Source organism: Anopheles aquasalis, chromosome 3 (assembly GCF_943734665.1).
Source record: "Anopheles aquasalis chromosome 3, idAnoAquaMG_Q_19, whole genome shotgun sequence".
NCBI lineage: Eukaryota > Metazoa > Arthropoda > Insecta > Diptera > Culicidae > Anopheles > Anopheles aquasalis.
Window position 1 is genome coordinate 13856689 of NC_064878.1, and position 16125 is coordinate 13872813.

Here is a 16125-nt window from a genome sequence, read left to right on the forward strand (position 1 = left end):
GAGAGAGGGAGAGCCGTGACGCGGGGTGATGGATAAAAATCCCGAGGATTTTATTCGAAGCCCAGCCTGAGTGAAGCCTCGCTGGTAAAAGGACCAACATCAGGCACATGTACCTCGCAATGGACGCTTCTCTTTCGCTCTCTCTCTTTTTCCTCGATCAACGTTCCGTTACACTCGCTACTGTGTATCTGTCTGGGAGTCTCGATCGGTGGCTCGATGTTCGTGATGATAATGTTGGCGAAAAGTTTTCACTCTGCGATGGCACCATCACTTCCTCCGCGCTACTCGCCGGTGGCGTCGGTTGTCGCTTTAACAGGAATTAAAAAGTTCAAACCGAAAACAATACCTACTTAATGCCTTTGCTTGCTTGGCTTATCCCTCCCCGACTGTTGCCTAATCCTTAACGCGTCCCGGGGTCTGGGAGACAGTTTGATGTTGGTATTTTTTTATTGTTTTTACTTCCTCCAGAGGTTTGGAAAAACTGTTGCAGGGTTTCGAGGTTGATAAAAGTCGATTCGTTTCACGGTGCATTTGTCTGACAAAGCTGTGTGCCTTTTCTGTAGAGGTTTTTTAGATTGAGATGAGATTAAAGTTGTTAAGAAAAATCGTTAGCGTCTGAATAGTTTATCAGGAATCTAAAGAACCTTTGTTTAGTTTTCTTTTGTGTGTTCTGCTAGCGATTGGCAACTTTGAAATCATTAAGATCAATCTTGAAATGCTGATTGTTTCTGGTTATTTAAAAAAAAAACTCTCCAAATTGAATTCATTGCAGTATTATATAAATTTGATTCATTGCTTGCACTTCTTTCATTTGCATTTCTAGTACATTTCTAGTACTTTCTTGCATTTCTAATACTTCTGCATTGCATTTTCGCAAACAAGAGGTATGCATAACAACTGCTTGTAAAGATACTAAATAAATATTCCACAATATTCTTTCCAGGAACATCCTTTCTTTCCCCCTTCGATCGCTCGCCATCATCACTCAGACAGCGAGTGTCCCTATAGCCCTTTCCACCACAGCCAGCGGCACGCGAACTCTCATAAACAGTGAACCGTTATTAATACTCGGCTCCATCGCCTCTCCCTCCCTCCACTGTTCCACAAGCACAAAGTGTTCCACGCGCTAGGTACGTCGCTACTTAATATTTCAACGAGTGGCAAATTGACGGTAATAATTTAATAAAAAAAAAGGTTAAATTGTAACTGCTACCCTCTCATCACGCCCTGCACTGCGGACCGGTGCCCGCTTTTACTTTAAATTTTTTATCTAAACTCAGCCCGGCACCCAAGTGAGGTTAGGAACTGCCGCGGACTTTCTGTGGTCTCCGATGCTACGGTGCGCCTGCTCTGCAAACCCCCTCAGCAAAAAGGTGAATAATTAATTTCCACGACCAATCGAGCCAAACGATTAATGTGCTCGAGAAGGTCCCGGGTATCCTGGTTAGCGTGCCCTGCCTTAGGCCCTGGCCAGTTGGCGACAAAATGGCGCACGAGCACAACAGCAAAAGGGACCCAACCTTCGTTCGTCCTTTGGCTTTCCACCCCGCTTTTTGTTGAAGTGAATTTCAATAATTAATTAAGCAATTACTCCCTTAAATCAATCCCACCACGCACCATTCTGGTTCGGAGTGGTTTCTGGGCACGCGCTATTTGCGAATAAAAAAGGGGTGACCTTCAGCGATTCCCAAGGGGAATCGCAACAGGGGAAAACTCCCCAATAAAAGTCAGCACGCCAACACAGTCTGTCCACCCTCTCTCCACTCTCCCAAAGGTCGCCTTGAGTGAAACTTTTCTGCAGCAATAAAGAAAAAACAGGGGAAAGATCTAGCACCCAGACCTGGATTGCTTCAACTTACCTCGAATGTCACAGGATTCGATTTGGGGTCCCTGTTCCGTCGGCCTGGGACCTAATGGGTGGCCGGCGTTTAGTCGATCTGCGTGAACTTCTCCGAAAACAGTCGAACCGGACAAAACTTTACCGAACTGCTGCTGCTGTCAACGCTTCGTCAACGCTTACTGGGACGTTACTTATTTATGAACTTCGCTTTTCCTTCTGCTCTTCACTTTCGTCCCGGTTAGGCTCGTTCGTTCATTAGTCACTGACGCTCATCACGGAATGGTGGTGCGTCGCCGAAAATCCGCCGTTTGGCCAGTGGTTTGGGGCCGCCTCTTCTTCTCACGGGGGGAAGGTTGAAGCACGTTACACGTCCTGCAAAAGTGGAAAGTAAATGAAAAGTTCGTTAATACACTTCTGACCATGGCCACGGGTTTTTTGTTGCGAACGCAACGTTGTTTTCCCTCATTTCTTTTATTTTTGTTTTATTTCCATATTTGCAATTTACGTCCTGGCCTCCCCGTATTCCGAGGGTCCTTCTCGCTTTCTCTCTTGACGTCACGGAAGTGTTTGGTTTGGTTTCGAGTTGTTTTAATGAAAATTCCCAGACTGTCTGGCTCCGGTGTACCATTAATTTTTCTCTTTTTTTTCATCCTCCAGCACCACCAAAAGAAAACCTCTCGAAAGCTTTGCTCGCTCTCTCTCTCTCTCTCTCTCTCGCGCGCGCGTAGTATTGTCGATGAGTGGTAGCGGAAACGAAACTTTGGCAGGTACTTGGTGGCCACACGCGAAGCTGGGTCCTCCTGTCTCGCAAATGAAGCCGCATTTTTTTGTTTTATTTTACGCCAAGTGGCCACCGGAAATGGGAAAAAGGAGGATCTCATTCCGAGTACACCAGTCCCAGTTCCGAACCACGCGCTCGCTGCCAGGTCGCTCGTTTGCCGGTGGCAAAGTTCGTCGGCGACAAAAAAGTAACCAAAAGAGGCAACGGGCCGCGATTCCGTGCGCTCACCTTGTGCGCTAATTGGATAGACCCAATTCACATCCGGTTCAAGTCGTTCCGCGTGCCAGTTGTGGCCGCTTTTCGATGGTAGCATGGATTTTGACAAATTAAATCCATCGGACCTATGGGATAATCCTGGTTTGAATGGGAGTGGCGGGGTAGATGAGGTGCTGCTAGGCTCCACCATTCCGTTGGCGGAAGCGCAATTGTCACGATTACGTTCGTCAAACGTTGGCAATAGAGGTAAGCTCACACTAATGGAGATTAGTACACTCGCACGACAGCGGACCAGCACCAGGCTCATTATGGATGTGCGGAAAGGAGGCACATGAACAGCCTCATTATATCGCCATTTTTCAAGGAAAAGTTGGCGATAATAAAAGAATGGGCTAATTAGTCAAACGAACCAGTCTTTTTGGGACATTTCTAACCAACCGGTTCTCTTTTTGACATGTCAGCGAACATTTGAGAGTTCTTTTGTATAGCACCACGAATTCTAGTAGCCCAAGAGTTCAAGGACTAATTAAGGAAGATCGTGGCCTGGATTCAGAAAGACTCTCGCGAAACCTCATTATTTATTATGGTTGTATTTCATTTTTACTTTTTTCTAATCTTATGCTAATTTTATCTGAGACTTCCCCATAATTTATGCCATTTATTTATGTTTGAAGAATAAAATCCATACATTTTCTTGAACAAATAATTGATTATTCTCGAAAAGTAACAGCCACACATAACTTAAGCGATAAAAGTAAAGTTTGATAGCATCGTCACCGGAAAGTCTCAAAATCAATTGCCTCTTGCCAACAATTTCTTATCATTCCCGCTGTGAGGTCACCACAACTCTTCACTTCCCGATTCTAGGATCAAGAATCAACTCAGCTAGCACCACTGAGTACACAGACACGGGAAATTGGTTTTAATTTTTCATCACACCGATAATAATAACAATTATTACGCTCATGATTGCGAACCACCCGAACAACCACCAGCGCCACCACCACCACCATCTGGTGAACCTGGGGCACCCTTTTCACCCCTGTGAGTGAGGGAAATTTATAATGCTAGCAAATTTATTATCCAACCCCCCGTCAGATGGTACAAGGATACAGCTCGGCTCGATTCACATTCCCTCGGAGGCTCCCTTTTTTTGGCATTCAGCCCGTCCCGGGACAGCTGGCCCACCGACCACCCACCGGAGGGAAGGGTGGATAAAAGGTTTTCATTAAAAATTCATCAATGGTTTCGGGCAGGTTTTTTCCCGTGTGTGTTTTTTTTTGCTTTCTTCCTTTTTGCTCGCTCGCTTGCTTCATGCCTTCATTTCATTAAAACGTTTCCCATTTTCCAGCTGCTACTGGCTTGAGTTGACGGGAAGAAGTTTTCCCACCTTTTTTTTTTTTTATTGGTCCAAGACCTCTTTTATCTTTAATTTTCTGCCGTCCTGGCGAAGAACTAAAATGGCCGCGTACAACTATATTCGGACCGGGAACAGCAGAAGGAGTAAGTGAAAGGTGATTAGTGGCGCCGATTGTGTGGAGCTCGTGCCCTTTTTCCCTTTCCATTCTCTCTCTCTCTCTCTCTCTCTCGTCCGCTAAATAGTGATCCATTTAGGCCTGGCCCTTGGGTGGAGAGGGCCTCCCGAGGCCTTCGGTCATTGTGTACATGACAACAAACAAATCTGATCACTTATCTTAACTGGCTAATTACTGACGTCGTTTAGATTACCACACTGGCCTTTTCTGTCTGCCTGTGTGTTTGTCTGTTTGTTTATTTGTTGGGGCCACTTTTGGAGCACGGAAGAAACGCAGCAGAGCCTTGGCCACTTGTGGTGTTCACCACCGTGGCATGAATCGCACGCCCGGAACGAACGAACGAACGAACGATGATGAGCTGGACGCTGGAGGTCGCGCGAAGAAAAATATCTTTAATTAGCCACGAAAGACGATGCTCGGTGGCGGCTCGTGGCCACCGACTGGCCGGCGGACAGAACCGTGGGCAAACAGAACCGCGCACAAAAGTAAATATCAATTTATCTGCTAATGGACATCGCTTCATCAATTACAGTTTCTCGTGTGCCCGCCCGGAGTTGGAGCTGGGAGCAGTTGGCCAAAGTTTCCCTCTCGCGAGTGCCTGATTTGCGCCAATTTATCCCGCAACAGCTCCTCCCCCGTATCGCCAAGTCGCCTCTTTGGTTTTTGCTCGCTTATTCCCATTTTCGGGCGCACACAATGATCCCCGGGCGCTCCGCAGGATGTCCTACGACCGCCATCGATCCACCCATTAAAGGGCAAAGACCGATCCGGATCCTGGCTGGTTGGCCCTTTCATCCCTGCACCATGCGCCGCCCGCCTTAACGATGATGATGATGATGGCGATCATTTATTCCGTTGATTTGCACCAATCAATAAGAGACCTAGTTCCACCGAAGAGAAGCAGTTTCGTTCCTTTCTCGTTCCTGCCATTTGTGGTTCTCGTGTCCCGTTGTCCGTTGGGACTGTTGGGAAAGGGAATCCTTGGCAAGGACGAAGACTCCCACTGTGGTTTGTTCTAGTTGCTTAATTCTTGTTTGCTTGCCGTCCGTCGGTTGGTCACCTTGGGTCACTGATTCGTAACGATGGTCAGTGCGACCAAGCGGACTCTGGCGAAATGGCTTCGGGTTTGAATTGATTGAACCGTTCGAAAATTGCTTCCAGCTGCAATTCCTGCTCCGTCGCGTTCGTCCTTTTTGCTGCACTTGCTGCGTAACTCAGAAGGAAGAGTCACGCTGGTGGACACGCTGGAGGGAGAATAGGACGAGAAGTCATTCACTTGGTTGAACGAGGATTGTGCCACGGAAATTGAGACATTTTTAAAGGTTCAGAAGCCATTCTGCAGCAACGGTAACTGGGTTAAATGGCCGATGAGACAGTGATTGTAAAGTGGAAATTGAAGTTTGTTTAATTGGGGGCTAATGAGGTTAATTCGGGTGCAAAAAAGACCCATTTTTGTTGATTTTTTGTGAAGAAACCATTCAAATTTATGTTTTCAAATCAATGTCATATTAAACTTCAACTTTTCAAGAGCGTTTGGTTGTATTTTTGGGGAAGATGTATTTAAACAAAATCATCCATGGCATCAAATTTACGAAGGTGTTTCATTGAAATTGTACTTTTTCCGGTGCGCATTGTAGCTACGTGATGAGTCATCAGAAAAATACAAATCGATACTCGTTTGAAAGATTATAAGTTTATACAGATAGCCCCGTCGAGTTATTATTGATTTCCAATTTTTCGATTAATGGCAACATTTTGATCAAACCGGGTTCGTCGCTTAAACGGGCAAGTCTTTTGATTCGAAATCAAAATTCGTGCCCAGCGTAGCTGCTTAATGGGTTATCAGAAAAATACAAATCAATATTCTTTTCATTGATTCATATTTGTTTTTTAACGGTAGACCCTTCGAGTGATGGTTGAATTTTCCTTCAATTTTGTTTATTTTTTAGCGGCATTTTTAAGAAAACATCTCGAACTTCGATATCAACTTATGCTCTCCGAATCCAGATTGTGAGCCACCTCTCCCCAATCATTACTGCAACAGCGTACAACTCGAAGAAAACACCATTTTTAAAACTTTCAAATCGATTCTCATAAATTCCAAACTAACAATCTTTACATCGAGGGCTTCAATTACACCCGCGGGCGTGTGCTGCAGTGACTCCATAAAGGATGTCAAAACTTGTTCGACCTTCAAATAAATATCGACGGCCAAACACCGATCGATCGCTTCGCTCTCTCAACAGATGCCAGAGTTATTCGTTGCCCAAGGAGTGGCATTTGTTTATGAGAGAAATAAATTCTCGGCACAAACTTTTGGCCCCTGTCCGGCGCAAGTTTTCAGTTGCTTTTGGGCCCCAAAAAAAAAAAGGTGCTACGACCCCGAAGGTATTAAACCAATCGACCCCCAGGTTCCCGGGAGAGTGTACCACCGGGCGACTCGCAGTGTTTTCCATCGCATTTCCAACTACAGAAAAGGGGCTACCGGTTTGCTTCTTGACAGAAAGAAGAATGAGGGCCACGAGATTGATGATGTGTCAAAAGTGGAAAATTCTTTTTTTCCTCCTTCGGTTAGGGTTTTGCGGGGCCCCAGCAGGTGGTTTGTTTTCTGGTGGCTCTCGCGCGAGCTGAAGTTGCTGCTATCATCACCGGTTCGAACCAGCGGAGTGAACAACGGAACGGAACCATCACGATCACCAAAGTGTGTTCCATGTGACGTTACCTCAAACCCTTCAATACTTTCCACAATTTTACCGTTCGTCATCTTGAGCCCCTAAAAGCCATCGCATTCCACAAACAGAAGGGTGTGTTTTTCCTTGGAAAAACCGCCCCAAAAATGTATTCCGATAAAATAATGCGAACAACAGGCACCGGGCCTCCAAGGCTTTTCCTCGCTGGATGACGAGTCAGTTTGTTGGAAAATTTTTGTCTAAATCGCTCCCCGGTCGTGGCCACCCGGGTATCGACGCACCCTAATAAGTGAGAAAATGGAGGACCTTCGAACGAACGAGTCGCTTAGAGCCTAATCGAGGATCGACAATGATGCCGCGGCTCCCCCAAAAAAAAAAGCGAAACAAATGGATGACACATCGAAAACAGAGAGCCAACTGCTCCCATTTTTCCTCGTTAGAACGTTAGAACACGCGTGCGGGTGTGGGTTTTGCGTGAATTTTCCTTTCTTTCGGTCGCGCCAAAAAGAAACGCCCCCCGGCAAAACCCCGGAAGTCCGGAAGATGATGACGTGAGCAGGCTAATCGGAAGCCAAACCAATGGATGAGTCAAAGAGTGACGAAGGAGAGCCCGAGGGGTGGGCGAGGGGATTGCCTAATTTCCTGCCATTTCCGGCGTCGAAAAAGATCAGAATTGTCACGCCCGCCCGGCGGTCTTGGTGCTTGACATCGATCGATCAAAGCTGAATTTCGGCGTCGTCGTCGTCGTCGTCGTCGTCGTCGTTGGTCAACTGTGCTTTTGGTCAAAACATTAGGGGAAAAGATTGATTCGCTCAGCGGCAGGCTGGGAAGCTATAAAATGGCTCACCACTGATAAGGATGCCACACCACAAAATGGATGCCCAAGTGGTGGTGATGATGATGATGATGATGATGAAGCTCCCGAAGTTCGATTTCGGATTTGATTTTTCATTCCCCGACCAACAAAGTCTCTTCGGCATCGTTTTCCGGCCTGCTGTAACGGCTGGTCCATTAGAATGGAACGATCTGGCCACGACGACGACGCCTGCTAATGCTGGACGATTCGCGGACACCATGGGCCATGGCCATTACCACGGAGCTCACCCCGCCAAATGGGGCGAAAGTGATTATGTTGACGATTATGTCGAGTCATTACTATCAATTTCTAAAGCGATTACGATTATGATCTCTTTTACTTTCGCTTCCTCGCTTTTGGGCTTCCCCTGGTGTCCTTTTTCCACAGCCGGAGGTTTCTTCCCGGGGGGTCCAGCTGCTGTCACTCCCAACCGTAAGCTCTCCGTGCTGCGCTGGTCTCATCGGAAATGATTCCGGATCTTCCGGCCTGCCGTCACCCGGTCTCGTTCGGAACCTTCAACGGAAGCCAATCGCGCCGCGATAACGTGAGGAGCCTGTGGTATCCGGGGGGGGGGGGGGGGGGGGGCGGTGATGGCCGGAAGCTTGCGTGTGAAAAATGTTGCCAATGATGGTCGCCGGCCACGGGGAAAACGGGTGTGAAACTGTATTGTCATCAGTGAGCGCCGTTGGTCGCCCTCTCCTCGGATCGGTCCGGAGTTAATGTGCCCGGAGTGACCGAGCAGATGAAGAGGTTAAAATTGTCCTAGTGGAGGGGAGTTGGGTAGTGGATTGAAAAACGGTGACAAATTCTCTAATCACGCTGTCAATTTGTGGCGAAATGAGGCGATGGCCACCGCGCACGATAGAGAGATAAACGCCGGAAGTGACTTCGAGAAGCGGATCGAACGGGAATTGGGCGCTCGAAATGGTATCCCTGGAAGAAAGGAATTCGTCCGGAAGTTAAGTCCTCCTTCCGAGCGTCTTGATGAGAGACAAATTGTGGACCAAATGACGGAGAGTTCCAGTCACTCCGTAATCCTTCATTGATTCGCCGAATGATTCGCGTATTTTATGTGACATTTTTGGCGACGAATTCGTGCACTGCTGGCGCTTCTTTGTTCTCTGACAAACGAAAAAGACTCCGCGGAAGTTAAAAAAGGGTGGAAAAAACTGACGTCAGCAGATCGGAATCATAAGCGGAGTCCGGGATAGTAGACGCAGTAAACCCATTTCCAATGAGTTCCCATTTTCAAAAGTCGTGGAGCACTGTCCGCTTCTTCCGTTTCCGCCGTAGTTTTGGTGTAATGATGGCGTTTCCGCATTTATCCACGGGTAGAACAATATTTTCCCAGCTTTTCCGGCTCCGTTTGCATTCCACAGTAACTGCCAACGCGTATCGCCGATGGTTTCTTCCCGTTCAATTTGTCTTAATTTCCTCCACGACACCGAGCGTTAAGAGACAACGTTGAAAAAGTATCCGAGCAGCAAAAGAGGGAAACCCTCCACCATTGTTTCCTGGTGAATTGACGTTTCCTATTCGTCGGCCGTCGGCCAACCCACGACGAACCATTCTCCTTCGATCTCCATCTCCAGAACCCATCACACGTTGTCTCAACAAGCGCGCGGCCCGTATTCACGCCGAGCCGGGGAAAGGCGTCGGAACATGTCAACGATTTTGACGAGGGTCCTCACCCGCGTGGCTATAAATATCGATTTCTTGTCGACATGGACATCGCGAGGCGTTACGTGCGCCGCCGCCGTTCCGTATGCCATCGATCTGTAGACGGCGCGAAAATCGGTTTCCCAGGTTTGGAGGAGAAGAAAAGGCAAACCTGAACTGAAGTGAAGGTAATGCAGGGTGACAGGAGAGACAACAAGCGAGGGAATTACAAGCGAGCGAGGCGATTAGAGACGCACGTTGCGCTTTGAAGGCATAAAAGCGCGTAGCATTTCAGTTCCTCCATTGGATGACCTCACGGCCGTTGAAGTGGGCGTACGTCCGTCGCGTTGTCCGTCCCGTTGTGAACCGGGGATAAGCGTTTCCGTTCGCGAAGCGATTAAGCGGCTCTGGGATTCGATTTTGAAGATTACTCTCGGTGCTGATGTACTCTCGGACTCGAAGACGGAACGATGCAGGATCGAACGGTCCCGGGGAAAACGGAGATTTATTGAGTTCCGTCTCCTAAGCCCTGAAGCTGGACGATTGAGTCCAATCAAAGTTTATCGTTCCGCGCGCGCCCTGGATGCCCTGCCACGCTCAATGCAATTTCTTACCAATCACCACCAGTGCATCGTCCCTGGGATCCTTGGAATCGTGCCATCTTGTCGTACCGTGCGTGATTGTGATCATCTCTCTTAGTCGGAGAGAGCGAGAGAGAGAACGGGAGAGAGAGAGAGAGAGAGAGCGTGTGGTATAAACGGGCAAGATTGTTTCAAATCCATCCATTGCGACTCTCGCACAGCTTGATGCAATAAACGCTGCATCTATTATCCATCCCACCCGTCCTCGTTTAACCCCACTTTTTCCACCCCATCGTGTATCTCCACCCGCCAGCGAGTGTGTGCGCTTCGATGGGAAAATGTGTGTTTCGAAAATAGTATTAACGGCGTGATGGCGGACGGTGGACTGGCGCTGATACTGCCATCGCGCGTATGCATCTTCATAAATCATGTGCACAACCGGTGGACCAGGGTGGACCGTGATGCGTGGTCCTCGGTCCGCCGGTTGATGCAATTGCCACGAGTTATTAACTGTCGATGAACTGCCTTTCTCTCGTTGTCGTCGTCGTCATCGTCCTCATCGTGCCATCTCGGTGAAGCCAACGATTGCAATTGCATTATGGCGTCAATCACTTGGAAGATGAAGGCTTGGGAGGGGAGTGACGTAGGAGGAGGTGCAGGTGGACGCAGATTTCGTATAGATGGATGGTGCATAGGGCAGTGGAAAAGTGCAATTTCATTATTTGTCTTTTAATTTTCCATCGTCACATGTGTCCGTTTTCAATTGACTTTTCAGTTTGATCTTGACACCGTGCGAGTAGTCTCGAGGGTTTGACTTAATCATCTTAATAGCGCAGTTTATATCGAGCAAACTCGTAGATCAACTCGAACAAAATGAGCGATCGAACGAATGTTTTAATGTCCCTAATACAATCTTTTTTTTATGCTAAGCTATTCCATTCCCGTAATATTAGTTACGGTCCACTATCCTGTCCAAGCTTTCACCCTCTCCGAAAAAAAAGATTAATTGAAACCGATAGCGTAACACCAGCTGACGGGAATACTTTGATGGAGAGGCATTTGATAGCGACCCTTTTTTCCCCCCCAGAGACAAATGTGCATTCACACGATAATCCCTCTCGGCCACCGGCCCCAAAAACTCATCATCTAAACCGAGTGTGGCAAGGGGCTACCGAAAAACCCCCAAAAACCGATACAACGGTAAGCGAACGAGGGATTAATGTTTGGTTTTGATGTGGCTCACCGGTGGACCCTCATCGGCAGCGTTAGTGGCGTTAGTGATAATGAATACTCTGGTATCAATAATTTAATCCCTCACTCAACTCAACTCAACTCAACTCCACTCGAACCAGGGCTCAAGATTCTCTTGTGGATCTTGTTGTCCTCCTGGAGAACATCTCCAACAAAACAGGCGAGACAACCGAGGCTGAAATGATACAGATCTCTGGAACGCCGCACGGTTTGGCATTTCCAGCACCATTTAAGGGACGGCCGCCGCTGCAACATTGAAGCAACAGTCGACGACGACGGCGACGACGCGCGAGGGTGTCCATGTCCAACACTATTCAAGCTCGGACACAGCTCCGTTCAGTCGTCTCCCGTCTCGTCGTTCGCAAAACTATCCAATAAAAAATCTATTTCTCAAACTCAGACCCACTACCAGCAGCAGCAACAGCACCAGGCTGCTGAAGAGATCGCTTGCAAGCGATGCAAGCACCGAGGTCCATCCATCCGTCCGCCGTCGCCGCCGCCACCATCGGGATAAAGGTCTTTAATAAAACATAAAACGAGGAAAGATAGCATAATTTATGGCGGGGAATTTATCTTGTTCCCAACCATTCGCTTCGTGTCCCCCGTCGTCCACCGCGCCATTGCCATCGTCGTGGTCGTTGTCTTCGTTGCAGCACATCAATCGCGGTTTGCCTTTCGCTTCTTCTTGCCTCTAGCTCACTCACTCCGGTGCTTGTGCTGGTGCATTGCATCGTCTTGGTTGTTTTGCGCGCATCGAGGTCCATCAGGGGACCATCGAGTCGCGATTACAATCCTCATTCCCCCGATCGTCTATGCTTCAATCCATCCAACGTGAAGTATTTTCCCTTTTTTTTTGCTATTAAAATCCACATTCCATCCAGCACATTGCAGTGCATTGAAACTGAGTTGGGGTTCATCTGTATAGCATCAGAACCAAACTGCATCGGTTGGACGGAATTGAGGTAGTTTCGATCGTAGACGTAGATGACCGCTGATCTACCACCAAACCACTCCGTCCTGAACTGGAAGGGGAAGGCTAGTGCCTGGGCCTCGAAGTTTGGTGAATATTTTACGGAATTAAATTCATCTCATCCTCAGCATCCAGTCGCGGAAATCGATCCAGCGCGCAGTCCATTAGTGTGTGGCTCGAGATGAGGAACCTTATGGCCTCATGGAACTCATGGCACTCTGGCGCTTCAATTTGGTTCTTCTTTTTTTCCGCGATGCACTGGCGACCGGCGATGCTTTTATCACGCGTTCGTGGTATATCATGAAACCTTTATTAGCATAAAGCTGACGTGGAGGAAAACGGGATTTTTTGGAGTACTTTGCGAGTCATTTCGAAGTAGTAACAGTCGAGAGTTTTGCGAAATTGAATCCCTCTCTCTCTCTCTCTCTCCGTGCACAGTGCTGTGGAATGTTGGAAATTAATAACTCAAATCGTGTCCTCAACAAGCGCCAACAAAGACCAGACGGGCCACTGGTATCATATCCTACACCAAAAGCCATTAAGAGGCCCGTTGTTCCTTTCCGAATTCCCGAACACGCAGACGTGGCTTATGCTGCCGCGGCACAGAGATAAACAAACAAAAAGCAAAGAATGCTATTAACGTCCGCCCGTGTGGCCCCTCGGTGTGTCACGCGAGTGTCTTTTCGGCTGCGGAAAGCCCTTATGTCCCGATTTCAAACAACAGACCGCGCAGGAGAGCGTTTGTTACAAAATACCAACCACCGCACCACACTGATCCCCAGCAGATTATCACGAGTTCCCGGAGGTATATTTGAAGCACCAGATCCGTGGGTGGGTGGTTGGTGGGCGGGGGGAAAACAACAGCATACCGGTGTAGATCACCTCTTTGACACGCAGCGATGGACAGCAGCGGCAATGTGGCGTCGGGCCGCCGGGAGGCTAACCAATAAATCCATGTTTTGTGCTCAGCTTGGCGAGCATGACGTGACAACGCCCTGGCGTACCTAGCGCGTGAAGCAATAAAAACACCCAACAAATGACCTTTCAAAAAGCCAGCTCCATCGGAACATGTATCGAGGCGATACCGGTGAGCATGGAAAGGGAGAGGGAGAGGGCGCCCATTGGCTGCATTTATGCTGACCTGGCCAAGCCATGGCGTGTGTGATGGATTTAGGCCCAAAAATAGCCAACGACCATGCAGCTGGCGGTGACGCACGATGCACATGGCATTCCCAGCAGCAGCAACAGGGAGCATCCCGCCAGCATCGCCATCATCATCATTCAGGGCTGGCAGTCAAAACAAGCGATCTTAAAATAAGCCTGTCCGCTGACAGATATCCACATCCCCATCGTCAACGACGACGACGACGACGAAGCAGTGTCAGGTCCCGCGTAGAGATAGTGGCAGTGGCCGCCTGGTGCACACACCGGGGACCGGGGGAAACCCGGTGGCCATAAAACTATCATCGTCATGCCAGTTTTCATCAGACAAAAATTAATCTATTAATTAATTGATGTCCCTTCTTCCTCGTTCAGTGGAGGGCCCCCGAAAAAGGCGATAAATTCTCGATTCTCGATGCACTACCACTGGACTGGAGATCACCATCTGGTAGCACGCGTACGAGGTTCGCATTCCGAACGATTCAATTGTTGTTCGATCATCCCAGGGCTCTGGTAAGACTCGTCTCGGTAGCAGAAAGTTCCTTACTGGGCATTATCTCTGGCAAAAAAACACCAACAACAAAGGGAGGCCAAACAGAGGGAGTGCGTGGTGGCCTTGTCTTGTGTCGCCCTGAAAGCCATCGATTAGCAGCAGACGCTCTTTAGAGGCTAGAGGTTCGTTGTGCTGCTGTTGCAGCTGTCACGCAGCTGCTATTACTACTCCCGATAACACCTCCACCTTTTCGTGGTATCCTGGATGTACAAACAAGCACACATACACACCGAAAACCCTCTCTCTCTCTCCGTGAAGGGATCGAGGATGGCACCTGCCTACGAACGAACATGCTGCTGCTCGAACGAAGCCCAAAGCCCATGGTCTGTTGGTGAAAGGTGATAAAATATGATAATGTTTGAATTAGATTATACAACCTATAGGGTGTCCCGGGGCATCCCGGTGCGGGCAACCCCTTTGTTGTGAGCCACGGAGCCCGGTCTGTGGTTGAGGGATTTACGCACACCGATGGCAGTGACAGTGTGCGAACATGGCGCCTCATGATGTGGCTGATGATGATGAGGATGAGGATGAGAAGCAAGAGCCATGGTTCATGTTCTAGCCAGGACATGGCATATCACACCACGATTAGCCCACCTTGCCTCTCCCCTCCCCCTTGTGGTGTGCTTGTGGCACAAACAGCAGCAGCAGCAGCACCGAAGAGAGACAGAGAGGACATAATAATGAATAAAATAATTTGATTTATGATGCGTGTAAAAGCCGAGCAGCCAGCCAGCCAGTCAGCTAGCGTGCGTTCCGAAGGAACTACGACTTCTTTCCCTATCTTCCGGAGGGCAGAAAGGTGACCTCAACGCAGGGAGAGAGAGAGAGAGCGACAGTGCGAGCGAGCGAGAGACAACGGACGACCTCGCTGATGACGGCTGGCGGACAATAAGTTGCCACGACGGACGCGATAATGTTGTGTGACATCCGTCTGTCCATCCTGCATGCTGAGGGTGGTACTGGCCTCCTATCTCTAGCAGCAGGCCTCAATGACCTGCACCAATGTCAGGGGAGGAGATAAGCGCGGGCCTAGAACGTTTAAATATTTATTATCATGTCCACGAAGCGAACGAACGGACGGTGGTGGTGGCTAGTACAACGATCTGCTTATGCTGTGTTTGTCATTTATTTATGGGGAACGACGCCGCAACCGCTCCACCATCATCGTTGATGATGTTTGCTGGCCAGCTGGCTTGAAACGAGGAGCACACAGATGCGACCCACGCTCGCTGCGTGGTGACCCTTACCCCAGCCCTCTCGTTGCTTACAGCGCGATAAACACACAGGCACAGAGACACACGCAGACCAAAGCAACCTTCAACCGAGCTAGCGTGCTTTCACCTGGCTCGATGGCCGCTCGATCGATCATCGCACCGCCACGATGGCATTTTAGCATCACCGTTTTGCGTTGCGCATAAATTTCAATTCACGATTCATAAAATCGCAAAAACCGGATTTTTTTCTTCCGAGCTGACAGATCGCGATCGCGAAACGGCGTTCATCAGCGCGAAGATCGCAATTCGTTCGTCGAGAGGCGAAACAGTTTGGTTTTCCCGGGCGAACGGAACGTCACGATGGAAATAAACAGATCCGTTAGCAGTTTCATTAAAAAGAATCAATTAAAGTGCATCATAAAGCCGGAGTCGGTGTACCACCTCCACCGGCCAGGTTTATGCTCGATCGTTACTTCCCAATCGCAGGCCTGGCTCACGGCATAATGATATCGTAACGTTCGGCGCCCCGTTATTAATAACGCGTCAGCGAGACACACTTTATGTGTTGCAGCACCGGTTTTATGTTAATTTTGGCTTGCGGCATACCAGAAGCACCACAGACACACGGAATGCTGCACGGAATGATCGTAAAATCGCGCGGAACGGCCCAAACTATGCTGCTGGTTTATCACTTTGCCCGCGTACGGAGCGTCGGCAACATTAAAACTTCATCATCATCGTGAGGGAACTGTTCGCGCTGCCTCTCTCTCTCTCTCTCTCGTAATGAGGCATTCCCTGGCATTCGATTCCTGGTT

General features: G+C 48.7%; 1 protein-coding gene across 1 annotated transcript in view; it reads right to left on the minus strand.

Annotated features, from left to right (window-relative positions):
• LOC126579340 (nyctalopin-like) overlaps positions 1 to 16125 on the minus strand; it is a 77789-nt gene that overhangs the window by 44001 nt on the left and 17663 nt on the right. Inside the window, exon 2 of the mRNA XM_050242832.1 lies at positions 1860 to 2212. The gene's annotated coding sequence lies outside the window, so the exon portion shown is untranslated. The remainder of the gene's footprint in view (positions 1 to 1859; positions 2213 to 16125) is intronic.